Below are 14,871 nucleotides of genomic sequence, written 5' to 3'. Positions count from 1 at the left end.
GGAGGTGAGATCAGTGTTTTCAGGGTTTGGGGGGTGGGAGGGAGGTAGTATAACTGGACAACAGGAGGGATCTTCAGGGTGAGGAAACGTTCTGTACTTGACCTTGGCAGTGGAGACACGAACCTACACGTGTGATATGACCATGTGGAGACAAGTGCACACACACACAAGTGAAGTTGGAGAAATTTGAATAAGAGTGTAGGTTATATCAACGTCAGTCTCATGGCTGTGATGCTGTACATGTGTGTTTTGCAAGATGTTATCTTCGGGGGAAACTGGGTAAAGTGTACAAGGAATCTCTGTATTATTCCTTACAACTGTATCTGAATCTACAATTATGTCAAAATAAGAAGTTTAATTTTAAAAACTCACATAATGTGGGAAGTACATTCTTTTGGAGGACTTTTTCCACTCTACATTTAAACAGTTTTATTTAAATTCTGGACAAGTATCTTCAACATAAGCATCTAAGCTGTTCAAGATTCAGATCCGAGTATAGCTCCATCCGCAGAAGTGGTCATTCTGAGCCCAGAATCCACCTGCACACCTTGGGGACCGCCACATCTTGAAGATATCCTTTAGTGATCTCTTTACAAAACCGCCTAGCATCTTGCTTTTAAAAATTATCTTTAAATGCTTATTTAAAATAACATTCAACACACACAATTATGACTAAATCTATGTTTCTATTTCTTTATTTCCTTTTTTCTTAACCAATTATAGACTTCTATCAGCATCTCAAACTAGAATTGAAGCTTTTTCAGGCTAATGTGTCTTCCCTAAACAGTATCTTGCTCAAAATTAAGCAACTGAGAGCAATCGCTTTGCTGAGACTGCAGCAAAGGCAACACCTTCCTTGCTGAGGATCACATCCTGGAGGAAAGCTCACCTTCCATGATGAGGTGGTCATGGCTCATCCTGTTTGTTTGTTTTTTGCTTGGTCTTTATCTGCTCCTCTCAAGAGAATGTCAGCTATGTCAGGGCAGGAGCGGGTCTGCCCACTTCCAAATCCCTGGACTGGAGGGGGGACCGGCACTTAGTTGTAGGTGAATGTAGAAGTGTGTGGCGTGCAACCTTTCTGCCTTGGCCCCTCCATGGCAGCCCCTATGTTTCCCACCCACTCGTCCCACAGGTTCCCCAGGGCGTGGCCCACTCCACCCACACACCTGGGCAGGAGGGAGCCACGTGGCCCATCTGATGCCAGAAGCACACCCTCCCCGCCTGGAGCCACACCGTCTCCCACGCCTGCCTCGAGCTGCTTCCAACACCACCCCATGGCAGGGAACGGAGTGAGCAAATCAGAATCCGGATTCCCAGGCTGCCTCAAAAAGGACAGTGTGACTTCATCCTTATGCCAGTCAGGGAATCTGCCCACTGAAAACAGTTTAGCAATCTGCACTGGAACGGGAGCCTGTCTCCCCAAACGCAGAACAGCTCTGGCCACTGAGGCCTGCACTGCAGTCACCCCCACTGGAGAGCGGCCCTCAGGGTCACCTCCCCATCCTCTCCTCTGTCTCCCTCTGGCATAGTCTGGGAAGGCCAGCACTGAAGGGCTCACACACACCCCAGAGTCAACAAGTATTAGACCCAGGCTGCTGGCCCCTCCCACCGAGGCCTCCATGATTGTTTCATCCTAGCTGCTCAGACCTATTCAGCCTGTTAAAGCAGTGGAAGGAGCTAGTTTTCCCACTTTTGTGTGCGTGTGTAGTGTGAGATGGGCACATTTTTGTATGTGCATGGTGTGAAGGCAGTGTTGTGTGTGTGTGTATGAGAGAGAGGGAGTTGAGTATCTGATGCTATTGGGCTATATGGTCATCTAAATACACTTTGTGTATTTGTCTAGTATGAGACGGTATCTAGTGTGTGTCCATGGTGTGTAATGTAAGGCTGTATGGGTTTGGTATGTGTGGTATGAGATGAGTCTGTCTTTTGTGTATAATATGGGGTGAAATGGTTATCTAATTTTTCTGTCTGAATGAGAAAAAATGGGCATCTAATTATTTGATGTGTGCGAAGGGTGTCTACTTTGTGTCTATGGTGTAAAATGAATGTGTGTTAAATCAGAAACAGTGAAGGGTCTGAGATTTTGTTCTACTTGTAAGCTAACAGTGTGGCCTAGCACAGTCTCACACACCCATGTCTGCAGGAAACACAGGCCCTGGGTCAGAGGCAAAGAGCGTTTGCTCCTGGCAGCCACCGCGACACCTCTAGCTCCACCCCCACAGGCACGCAGGTGGCACAGCACAGGTGGCAGGATGCGTTTCAGAAGAACTCTGAAATTAGGGATTTCAGACACAGCACTTACACAGCGCTGCTGGGACCTTCCCATCCTGCTTTCCAGAGAAAGAAACCTTCTCTTTACTCTGGGACGTAGAAAGAGCTTCTCCAGGGAGGGGAAAGACGGGTCTTTCTCCTGTCTACACTGGAATGTCTCCGAAACCAACACCCTCAACTTGGCTGTAAATGCCTTTGCTCTGAGGACCTGGACCATGATGCAGAACCAGAACATGAGACAAAGTCTGTGTCTAGATTCATGTTTTTTGCATGTGGATATCCAGTTGGTCTGGCACCATTTGTTGAAAAGACGACCTTTTCTGCATAGAATTATCTTTGCTCCGTTGCTGAAGATCAGTTGACTGTACTTGTGTGGGTCTATTTCTGGGCTCTCTATTCTGTCCCATTGACCTATTTATCTATTTCTTCACTGGTACTACACTAACTTGATCACTGTATCTCTATAGGAAGTCTTGGAGTGGGGTAGTGTCAGTTCTCCAACTTTGTTCTTTCCCTTCAATATTGTATTGGCTATTCTGGGTCTTTTTCCTCCCATATAAACTTTAGGTTGTTTGTAGATATCCACAACATTTCTTGCTGGAATTTTGGTCAGGATTGCCTTGAATCTATAGATCCAGTTGGGCAGAACTGACATCTTGACGCTACTGAGTCTTCCTATCCATGAACGTGGACCCTCTGTCCGTTTATTTAGATCTTCTTCAATTTCTTTCATCAGAGTTTTGGAGTGGCTCATGGTTATGTTCAGCACACTCCACTTTGGAAGCCCAGGTTTGGTTCCTGGGCGTGGACATACACCACTTGTCAGCAGCCATGCTGAGGTGGCGACCCATATACAAAATGGAGGAAGATTGGCACAGATGTTAGCTCAGGGTGAATCTTCCTCAGCAAAAAAAAAAATCCAAAACAACCTGGTCAATGCTTGTCTATATTCACTATATACTTGAAAAGAAAAATACATATATAAAGACATATTTACATATGATATTTAAATATATATTTCAAAATATATATTATTATACAGATATACATGTATGTTTTCAATTTGTCTCATGCAGGATTCTATTTTATCTACTAGATAAAGCTCTTTGCTTTTGTTGCCCAAACAGTCAATAGACTAATTATTTTTGCCTGCTTTGATCTGTCAGTTTCTCATAGACGTGAGTTAGCATCTCCCGTAATTTCTCTTTTCCGTTTCTCTTATAATGTTGTTGGTTCAGTGCTCTGGACGGAGTGTCACTGTTATTCCTTTGCTGTGACCCTCTTTATGCCCCCAGTGCTTCCCCTGATGTCCCACGCTGTCTATTTGAATGAGTGACAACAGCATCCTTTTGGAAAGTATTTTTCTGATGTCTTTTCACATCTTTATTTCAGGCATTCCAGCTTGTTTTGTTTCAAATGTGAGCGCTGATCTGAGTTTTGTTTTCTCTCCTTATCTGGTGACTTGCTCTTTCCACTCACAACGTGACAGATATAACCAGACGTTACTTCCACTTTTTTTTGGTTTGTTTTCCTCCTTTTCTACTTTCTGTTGCAGTGACAGCATGTTCTGCACCCTCCTCTTCTCCCTGTTGGATTAGATGCTACAGATTTTCTCTCTATTCTTTTAGGATTTGCCATTAAATTTTTAAGGTATCCAATGAACTGCACATTCTTTAAAAAAAGTGTGAAGTTATGCGGTATTTTTAGGCTCTCCCGGAATAGGTCAGGGGTCTTAGAATGTATGACCTATTCACTCAACCCACACACACCTTTCTTGCGGTCATTGCTGAGAGTTTTGTTTTTTTTTTGTTGGAAAAAACACACAAATTAGTGCCCAGTATTATTTCACAGTCGATGATTAAATTAGAGTTAGGCTTCTATTGTTGCTGACGTGGCACCTGCTGACGGGTGTCCGCCATCCCTGGCTGGGAGCTGGTAGGAACCGATTTCCCAGGTCCCCCCATGGCTCCAGATGTCTCACTTGCTCCTATTATTATTTCAGCGTCTGGATCTGTGGGGTTAGGTGAGTTTTTAAATCTGAAACTTCTCAGCTACTCTCTCATCAGCTGCTGTCACATCTGCTGGGGGGCAGCCCTTCATCATCCCTCAGTGCTCACCCGCATTCCTTCTCCGCTGGGCCCGTGAGCCTCAGGGCTGCCATCTGCACGGACACTCGTTCCTTCACTGATGCGCCACTTCCCTGGGCCAGGTACCACTCCAGGTCCTGGGAATGCAGCTCTGAAGGAAAGTAACAGAGACATCCCCGCCTTCCAGGGGAGCCTGATTTCTGGAGCAGAGAAACAGACAACAAAGAGTGAGGGGGTAAAACGGTCTGTACCACGCCTGATGGTGGTGAGCACAGTGGAAAAAGAGCGGAGAGGGTGACAGTGCATGGTTGCAATTTTTTAAGTTTTTGTTAGGGAACATTTGAAACAAAGGGAGAGAGAATTGTATAATAAATACACAGGAATATGTCACTCAGGTCCAATAACAATCTGCTCCTGGCCAATCTTGTTTCCTCTAGATTCCTCCCCACCTCGACTCCTCCAAATTATTCCGAAACAGTCTCAGACAGCACATCATTTCACCCATAGATATTTCAGTACCTATCTCTAAAAGATAAGAACTCACACATGACCACAATTCCACCCCAACACCCTCAGAAAGGACCCTGACTCTTCCAGACCACCTACCGCTCATGGCACGGGGTCACCCTGACTGTCACATACCTTGCTTTCTTTAGTTTGTTTGACTCAGGATCCAAATAAAGCACTGGTCTACACTCACTTCCTTTCCATCTATAGTTTCCCTTGATATATCTTTTTAAATCCCTTGAAAGCTGTTCGTGGAAGAAACAGAGCCATTCACGCTGCTTGCATCCCCGAGCTGTCTCAGCGCCCCTGCAGGCTGGTGGGTGTGAGAGGTGAGGCGGATCCGTGTCTTAGTTTGCAGAGCATGATGGAAGGATGCGGGTCAGGAGCTGTATTTGGGAGGTGATCTCAGGAAGCAGGAAAGAGCAGGGAGTGGGACAGGCAGGGAGCAAACAGCAAACACAGAGGCTGCTTCTGCTGGAATGGGGCGGGACCCTCTAGGTGCCAGAGGGCACAAAAACAGCACCCAAAGCTGTGAGTAGGGGCCACCAGCAGCACCGCTCCCTCACGATTGCGTGCGTGCTGTGGCAGAGCTCCTCCTCCCCCTTGTGGGAGAAGGCCTGGGACAGACAGAAGACAGATGTGGTGCCCCCGGAGAGGCCACAGGGAATGGTCCACAGCGGGCACGTGGTGTGTGCAAGGCAGAGACATGTCTGCTACACTGGGACTCAGGCCGGATTTTTGCTGGTGCCGTCCTCTGATCAGAAGGCACGTCATGTCTGATCACCTCCCTTTTGTCGGTGTTAGCATCGTGGGTGGGTATTTCCAGGATGCAGGGTCCCATCAGGGCTGTGACATGGCAGTATCCTAATTCTGTACTTCTTGTTCATTTATTAGCTGGAATATTCACAAGGAGAAATGACCCCTCATCACATCTGTGGTTATCCTGAGGTGTGGTTTGTGTATAAGGGAAAGTAGATTGATTCTCTCCCATTATTTCCCAGTTTTAAAAATAAGGAGTTTGGGGTCCGGCTGGGTGGCCGAGTAGTCACGTTCGTGGGCTCCCCTTCTGCGGTCCAGGGTTTCGCCAGTTCCGATACTGGGCGTGGCCGTGGCTCCACTCATCAGGCCACGCTGAGGCACATCCCACATAGCACACCCAGAAGGACCTACAGCAAGAATATACAACTATGTACTGGGGGTTGGGGGGCTTTGGGGAGAAGAAGAAGAAGAAGAAAGATTGGCGACAGATGTTAGCTCAGGTGCCAATCTTTAAAAAACAAAATAAATAATGAGTTGGTTCCTCAGCGCCTACATCACCTTACTGAGGGTTTTTAAGTAGCTTTATGCATTCACAGTTTAAACATATTTGATATATTTTAACCTGTTGTGGCTATTATTCTTTTTCATGGTCATCGGACCCATATTTGGCCAACGGGAGCCTCCCTGGGTTGGCTGCTGGCTCCGGTCCACGCAGGCCCGGTGGTCTCTGCCGCAGCTTTGCTGCCTATGCCCTCGTTTAGGTCCTACTCCCTCCTAAGCTCGCTCAGCCTTTGGAGTGTCCGAGCTACAGTTATAAGAATTGTTTTAATGTCTGTTCTACTGATTCTGTCATCAGTGTCACTCGACATTTTTTTCCCTCATCATGTGTTGCATTTTCCTTCTCTGCATGCCAGTAAGTTTGACTGGATGCCAGACGGTGCATTTTCCTTGTTGAGTGCCTTCCTATAAGTGTCCCTGTGCTTTGTTCTGGGTGAAGCCAGGGGTTTTGTAGGCAGATTGGTCAGGAGAGGCCTCAGGGTTATCTGAGCACAGACCTGAGAGAGGAAAGAGCCATTGGGCGGGGGTATGGCCACCCAGGCTTGGGAGCCACCCCACCCTCCTCTTGAGGTTCGAGGGCCCAGCACTCCAGGATTGTCAAGGAGAGCCATGTAGCTGGACGAAGTGAGCAGGGGAGAGCAGCTGAGGTCAGGCAGGGTCGGGGCAGAGTTCAGACCCAGGGCAGGACCTCAGGGACTCAGAGCAGCCACTGGGCTGCTAAGCAGAGGCCTGGTGTGCTCTGCCTTGGGTGTTGGGAGATTGGCTCATTGGCTGCTCTGTTGAGGATAGACTGTGGGGCAGGGGCAGAAGCCGCAGCTCCAACCCAGAGGGGACAGGTGGCTTGTGGCCAGGCGGCAGCTGCAGAGGCTGAGAGTCATGGCTGGATTGAGGCACTTCTGAAGATAGGGCCAACAGGACTTCCCCATAAAGCAGACGTGGGAAAACAGGGAAGGAGAGGAATGCTGAATGAGTCCACATGTTTGTGCCTAGTGACAGGGAAGATGGAGCCATCATTGGCTGAGTGGGAAGCAGGCCTGCCCAGGAGGCTCAGAGTTGTGTCCTGAACCCAGTGGGGATGAGGTCTGCTGCTCACTGGAGGGACACCTCCCTGCATAAACACTGCAGGGTCACCAGCATCTGGATGGAGCTGGAAACCACGGGACAGGGTGACCACTGGCCAGGAGGAGGACCACAGGGAGAGGAGAGGATGGCAGAGGGGCTGTAGGTTACCAGTCAGAGGGCAGAGCCCAGAGAAGGGGCCAAATGGGGCAAGGCGAAAGTGTTTTCAGGAGGAAGGAGCGGCACAGCAGGTCATGGAGATGACAGTGGCCACTAGATGCAACCCCATGAAGCCTTGCGTGTCCTGGACCAGAGTATTTTGTTGGAGTGGCGGAGGGGGTCCAAAGCCTGAGGGTTTAAGAGATAACAAGGGAGGGAAACTGGAGAGGGTGAGTCTAGACAGTTCTTCTGACGAGTCGTGCTGTGAGGACAGGCAGAGAAGTACAAGAGAGAGAGCAAGTTTTGCTCTGTTCTGATGTTCAGATGGCAGCCTCAACATGAGTTCATGATGAGTGACCTGAGAGATCCGTCAGAGAGCACGGAACACAGGAGGCAGGGAGGGACAGGTGCCCCAGGATGGTTGGGGGCAGAGGAGTGGGGATGCTTGCCCTCCAGGGGAGGAGGGGACGATGGGCACAGTGGTACCATGGTTTCTGGTTCCTTCTTTCTGAGCTGCTCTTTAAGGTACAACCACATGAATGTAACCTGTACACTCCAATGAGTTTTGACCTATGCACACACCCACAAACTTAGCACCACCATCAACGCAACACACATTGGACCCATGCACACACCCACGAACTTACCACCACCATCAACACAACACACACTTCATCCTCCCAGGTTTCCTTTCCTGTGTCCCTTCTCTTGAGCTTTTGCTCTGAGTGAAGCCCCTGGAGGGTTCTGAGCAGAGGAGGGACAAGCCCTGACTGACATGTTATGAGAGTTCTATTTTGTGTTGAGAATAGATTTAGGGGCCCATGGAAGGAAGTGGGGAGACCAGTTGGGAGGCTCTGTGGTAACCTGGGGGAGTTAGTGGCCTTGGACCCAGATAGGTGAATTCTGAGGCATCTGCAAGAGCGGGTGTGGGTGTGGGAGTACGGACCCCCATGCCTCGGCTCAGCAGGCAGGATCGAGCCCACAATCTCTGTAGTGGGGGCTGGGTGGGTAGTGGGCTTCGGGGAAGATCTGGAGTTGACATTCTGACTTTGGAGTCTGAGCTCCCTGAAGATATCCCAGCAGAGATGTGGCTGGGCAGCTGCACACAGGAGCCCAGGGTTCAGGGTCAAGGTCTGGGGTGTTGTCAACAATGAGGTCACCTGGGAGAGTGGGCAGGCAGCCCAGATGTCTGGTTTGCAACTTCCAAAAGAGACTTGCAACCTGGAACAAATTCTGAGCAGTGGCTATGGCTCACGCACACGCTCTTAAACACTCTTGGCTCTCCCCCACTTGCAGACAGGTGGTCATGGTGTCCAAGAGCCATCAGATGACTTTCTGGGGTCACTCTGCCTTCAGCCCAGGGCTACTACTGGTCTGCTCTCCCCACTGCTGATAGCTGGGCCTCCACCCTTGATCTGGGTCAACTTAGCTCCCATTTCACTGGAAAATAGAAGCAGCTAGAAGAGAGTGCACAGGCTCCCCACTCCCTGCACTGGGGTCTGCCTCCCCCTGTGTGAAGGGCAGCCAGCCACCCCCTGGATCCGATTCCCAGTCCCAGGTGAGGACCTGGGTTCAGGCCGCCTTCCCTCTCTCCAGCGTGGTCAATCTCCCCCTGCACCCCATCAGCCCCATTGAGGCCACCAGGGCCTCCCAAAAACAGAAAGCAGCCCTCTCCTCCTGGGGCCCAAGCTCTGTCCGTGGCTTCCCTCCACAGCAGACACCTTGTAAAGTTGTCTGTATTCACCCACCTCCCTGGAGCCCACTGCAATCCATTTTTACCTGACAATGCACCCATACTGTGGTGGCTTAGGCCCTAAATGGGCTTCATTTCCTTGCCCCTCGCAGCAGCTGACAGGACATCACTCACCCTGGGGCTCCTCCTCCCCAGTCTGCTCCATCTGTCTTCCTTGATGGTTCCTCCTGGATTCCTAGACTTCTCCATGTGGAAGGGCCACAAGGGGCTCAGTCCCCATCCCTCACTCACTTCCCTGACTATCTCATCCATCTCCAGGGGCTGCGAGTGCACACTGCACTCCTGCAGCCCACAGCCTCACAGCTGCTCCACTAGGGGGCTAATGGACATCATGTACACTCCCACCCCACCCTTGGGCCCCATCACCCTTCCCAAATTATCAGCAGCTGCCCACCCCTCCAGTGGTTCCCCACCCATCCCTGCTTCCTCCCACCTTCCTACCCTCTCCTGCACCCCTTTGGCTTGCTCCAGTCAGCCCACAGACACAGGGCAGCTGGAGGGAAGCTTTAAAATGCCAGCCCCATGCCGTCACCCCTCTGCTCAGAACGCCAGGGACCTCCCCGTCTGGCCTCATCTCCAGCCTCTCTGTGCTCTCTGACTTTGGCCAGGCTGACCTCTGGAAAGCATCCTTCCCTCCGCCAACTTTGGGGCCTGGCGCTGGCTGGACACCCTGCCTGTGAACCCCTGCTCCAGATATTTGCAGGGCTTGCTCCCTGTGTGTCCCTTCCGTGCCCATCCACCTTATTGTGACTAATTCTGGATATCCACTGCCTCCCTCACCCGGCTTGTCTCCCACATGACACCACGTTTACGTTTTCCTCTTATTGCTTCCTCACAGTGTGGACCCCAAGAGGATGTGGACGGCACGGTCACTGCTTACAGCTCCAGAGCGGGGCTTGCGCGGAGGTGGACATACGGACGAGCTGTAGGGTTAGCCAGGCTGCCCACTGTCCGCACGTGCCGGAGGCAGGGCCTCCGTGAGGCCCCCCCTCCCGCCTGGTGCACGGAGGGCGCTCGGTGCTAGTTCCCAGGAAGGATAGAAATGCACAACGAGACCGCTTCCGCCAGAAGGAAATCCCTGGTCCGAGAACCAGGCTCTGCCCGAGCTGCCTGCAGAGTCCGGGTCCCGCACGAACCGAGCAGCGCCCGCCGACCACGCCCCGGCCCCGCCCCCGCCAGGCTGCCACCACCCCCAGCTGCGCCTGCCGACGACGCCCCGGCCCCGCCCCCGACAGCCCCCGCCCCCCGACAGGCCCCGCTCCGACAGGCTGCCACCACGCCCAGCTCTGCCCGCCGACCACGCCCCGGCCCCACCCCCGAAAGGCCCCGCCCCCTAAAGGCCAAGGCCCCGCCTCCGCCAGGCCTCGCCCCTTACCGATCCGCCGCGGGTCACAAGCGCCCAGAATGGTCCCTCGGCAGAGCCCCGGGCCGACGCTCCGCCTGACCACGCCTCCTCCTGTCCCCACGAACACTTCTGGCCACGCCCATGGCCCAGGCCCCGCCCCCCAGCCCATCGCCTCCCCGGATCCCTTAGTCAAACCCTGCCAGGAAGCGCCTGAGTCCCCTGACCACGCCTCCTCCCCGCCCCTTGGTCCCCGCCCCCGCCAGGCTCCGCCTCCGCCCCGGCTGTGGGGTGGGAGCCGGGTCGCGCAACGCGCATGCTCCAAGTGCGGCGCCCCCGACTCGGCGCTCGGCTCCGCTCGGGCATTTCCGCCTCTTTGTTTTAAACTCCGGACGGGTTTTTTTCTCCTGCTCCTGGGGGGACCCGGAGGGAGCGGCGCCCCCTCCCCCGCCCGGCGCGGACCCCGCGTGCGTCCCGCTCGCCTGCAGCCAAGACGGCAGGTCAGTGAGTCTGCGCCCCGCCCGGCCGGGCCCGCGGCGACCGCTCCTCAGGCCGCGGCCTCGGCCCGTGTCCGGGCCCGGAAGGCTCCGAACCCTGGCCCGCGCCCCTGCGCCCCAGGCGGCTCGGCTGCTGCGCCCCGAACCGCTCGGCAGGCCGTAGGCGCGGGCCAGGCCCATGGGGGGACAAGCCACCAGGACGGGTCACCAGGGAGGGCCAGACCCCGGGATGGGGTCACCGGCAAGGGACCAGGTAGGGCCGGACCCGGGACGGGTCACTGGGGAAGACTGGACCCAGGGATGAGTCACCGGCGAGGGACCAGGGAGGGCCGGACCCCGAGACGGGTCACCGAGAGGGACCAGACCCCGGAACAGGTCACTGGGGAAGACCTGCCTCCGAGACTAGTCACCAGAGAGGGACCAAGGAGGGCTGGACCCGGGACGGGTCACTGGGGAAGACTGGACCCCAGGAGGAGTCACCGGCGAGGGGTCAGGGAGGGCTGGACCCCGGGACGGGTCACCTGGGAAGACTGGCCCCCAGGACGGGTCAGTGGGGAAGACCAGACCCTGAGACGGGCCACTGGACCCCGGAATGGGTCCCCAGGGAGGGCCAGACCCTGGGGCGGATCACTGGGGAGGGACTAGGAGGGACCCTACCCCAGGACGGGTCATTGGGGAGGGACCAGGGAGGACCAGAGTCCAAGATGGGCCACCGGGGGAGGGCCCAACCCTAGGACCCACCACACAGGGACCAGGAAGCACTGGACCCTGAGATGGGTCACCGAGGAGAGTCCAACCCCAATAAGGGTCACTACGGAAGGCTGGGACCCTAAGAGTGGACAGAAATCAGAGGAGGCTGGACTCTAAGACAGGTCACTGATGAGGGCAAGGCCCTAGGACTTGGGCAGGACCCAGGGAGGGCTGGGACACTGGGACGGGTCCCTGAGGAAGGTCCAACCCCGAGACAGGTCACTGAGTAGGGCCAAGACCCTGGGATTGGTCACTGGGGAGGTCTGGACCCTGGGACAGGCCCATGGAAAGGTCAGGACTCCAGGATAAACCCACTAGGGAACACTGGGACCCCAAGACTGGCCCCAAAGAGGACCAAGATCCTGGAAGAGTCCTGTGAGCGCTTCTGGGACCCTGAGACAGCTCCTCCTTCCTGGGAGGGTGGGACCCTGGGACTGTGCCTCGAGGAGGGCTCCTGCCATATAACAGCTCTGGGAATGACTGGAGCTCCAGATAGGTCACTTAGGAGGGTCGGGATGCTGGAGCAGGACTATGAAGAAGGAAGGTGAGGCTGTCAGGGAAGGCCAGGACCCTGACAAGAGCTGGAACTTGGAGACAAGTCCTGAGGGAGGCTGGGGCTCCTGAATAAGTGACTAAGAAGCACCCAAGCGTAGACTGTGGGAAGTGCTAGGACCCCAAGCTAGGCCTCCAGGGGGTTGGGCCCCTGGGGCAGTATCCAGAGGTGCCCTGAAGCTACCCAGCCCACTCAACTGGACCTGCCTGCTATGAAGGCCTTGGGTCATCAGGGATCCTGGTCACCTGAGCCCCACAGGTGCAAACCTCCCCTTTCTGGGAGGCCCTTGAACACCCTGACATCATGAGCCCGTGGGCCAGCCCCACAGACCTTCTGGTCTTCAGCAGATGCCACCTGGCTGGGATCTGGGGGCAGACGTGGGGCAGAATTGGGGCCCAATCTCCCAGCTCTGGGGATTCCAGGGGAGCTGCTGCTTCTTTTTTTTTTTTTTTTTAAAGATTTTATTTTTTTCCTTTTTCTCCTCAAAGCCTCCTGGTACATAGTTGTATGTTCTTAGTTGTGGGTCCTTCTAGTTGTGGCATGTGGGATGCCGCCTCAGCATGGCTTGATGAACAGTGCCATGTCCGTGCCCAGGATTCGAACTGACGAAACACTGGGCCACCTGCAGCAGAGCGCACGAACCTAATCACTCGGCCACGGGGCCGGCCCCCCAGGGGAGCTTCTAGTCCACACTGGCTCCATGCCCAAGGCTGGCACTGTGCCCACTCCCCAGACTCAGAAAGTTGTCCCCTACCCTGTTGTCCCAGCCCCTGTTCTAGAGTTGTTATCCTTTCCTTGCCTTGGCCAGGTGGTCAGTGTCCAGCACCTTGAGCTACTCCTGCCTTCCTCTCCCTCTGGTGGTGTCACCAAACGAGATCCATTCTCAAGGTTGTGTGGGTGCACCCTCCGTGCTGAGTCTGGAGGTGTTTTCAGTGTCCAGGAAGTTCCAAGAGGGGTGGAGTCCAAGCCGGGAGTGTGGGCTGTAGGAAGTGCTGTGGAGGCAGTGGGCCAGTGCAGGAAGGTCGGAGCAGGCGAGGGTGCAGGTGAGGTGAGTGAATCAGGCACCTTCTCCACTCCAGGAAAGGAGAGGATTAAAGGGAGGGGGCCTTTGCTTCTCTGAAACCTTTGAGTCAGACTTTCATCTAGAACTTGCCCATGTTGTGTTTTCCTTTAATTTGGGTGATGAAAAAGTAGGGTGTGGTATGTGCTGCTCTCTGCCTGGGGAGAGGCTCCAGAGTGTGTCCAGTAAGATAACGTTGGAGAGTTTGAGAGAATGAAAGAGACCCAGGAGGGCAGGGCCTTGCCCAGCTCAGCTGCCAGGACTGGCCACCTGGCGTGAGGTCAGCGTGCAGACACACTGCTTGAATGAATGAGTGAGTGCATGAGCGAATGAATGAAAGGCAGGAGTACTCTTAGAAAGATTGACTTGCGTTAGGCTTGCAAACTTTCCATAAGCTGAGCAGCAGGATGAGGTATAAATCTGAAACTCTGAGCTATGTGGATGCCCAAGAGAGGCCCTTGAACCGGTCAGTTGAGTATTTAATTTTGTGCCACAACTTCACTTCTTGGTTGCTTAGGAGAAAACCACTTTAGATTTTCAGTGTAACATTTCATAGGACCGAATCTTAACTGAATGGAATCCCTGAGCAGTCCAGTTTAGAAACTTTTATTTGCCAAATGTAACTATGCTTGGGACCTTGTTATTCAATGCTTACTTCTTCTGATTTTTTTGTACATCTATTTCACTCTTTTTAAAACTTGGTTTGTGAAGTTTTGAAAAAGACTTGCAAAACTGGGCCTTCAGGTTTGGTTAGGATCTTTATTTTCCTATTTTTGGACTTCTAAAAGTGTGATAGTGCTGGGTAGTTGTATTATTTACGTATTGCTGTCTGACAAGTTACCCCAAAACTTAGTGCCTTAAAATAACGTTGGTTATTGTCTCCCAGTGTCTGTGGGTCGGGAATCTGGGAGTGGCCTACTTGGGTCCTCTGGCTCAGGGTCTCAGATGGCCGTGGTCAGGGTGCCAGCTGGGGCTGGGGCCTCCTCTGAGGGCTCTCCGGGGGGTCTGCTTCCAGGCTCACTCATGTGGCTGTTGGCTGGAGACATCAGTTCCTTTCCACTGGGGCTCTCCATAGGGCAGCTCAGAGGAGCCAGCAACAGAACAGGAGAGCGACGAAGAGGCCACAGACCCATGACCTCATCTTGACAGTGACATCCCATCTGTTTTGCCGTATTCTCTGTTAGAACCTAGTCACGAGGCCCAGCCCACACTTGAGGGGTTGGAACTCCTCCAGGGTGTGTGTCTGGGAAGGAGTGGGGGTCACTGGGGCCATCTTAAAGCCTGGCATTTATCAGTTTTCAGTTAATATACGGCCTGGGAAGTACCCCATAAGTAAATTAATGGAATTGTATATAGAGAAGTGTGTTAAATATGAGGTTGCAACAGTTCAGTTGTCTCTTTAGTTGTATAGATTCCTGTGACGTCACCATAATGACTGAAATCAGTATGAAGCTTGGAGCTTACACATGGGGGAAGATAAATTACAAAGAGGAAAGATTTTTAGGAATTAACT

At 53.2% G+C, this 14,871-nt stretch overlaps 1 protein-coding gene and 1 long non-coding RNA gene across 3 annotated transcripts in view; one reads left to right on the top strand and one right to left on the bottom strand.

The window, feature by feature from the left end:
* Positions 1–3,625: 3,625 nt before the first annotated feature.
* On the bottom strand, positions 3,626–10,728 carry LOC139044907 (uncharacterized). Its single transcript, XR_011502400.1, has 3 exons — positions 10,532–10,728; positions 4,392–4,561; positions 3,626–3,860 (listed from the first exon to the last, which is right to left on the bottom strand). It is a non-coding gene; the product is annotated as an uncharacterized lncRNA (long non-coding RNA).
* Positions 10,729–10,769: 41 nt separating this feature from the next.
* PCGF3 (polycomb group ring finger 3) overlaps positions 10,770–14,871 on the top strand; it is a 66,940-nt gene continuing 62,838 nt past the window's right edge. The window contains exon 1 of one of the 2 annotated variants that reach the window (XM_014832180.3): positions 10,770–10,998. The gene's annotated coding sequence lies outside the window, so the exon portion shown is untranslated. The remainder of the gene's footprint in view (positions 10,999–14,871) is intronic. The other variant, XM_014832182.3, reaches the window with a different exon arrangement.

This window comes from Equus asinus, chromosome 3 (genome assembly GCF_041296235.1).
Source record: "Equus asinus isolate D_3611 breed Donkey chromosome 3, EquAss-T2T_v2, whole genome shotgun sequence".
NCBI lineage: Eukaryota > Metazoa > Chordata > Mammalia > Perissodactyla > Equidae > Equus > Equus asinus.
Note: the sequence above shows the minus strand (reverse complement) of the source record. Positions and strands in the feature narration are given on the sequence as shown.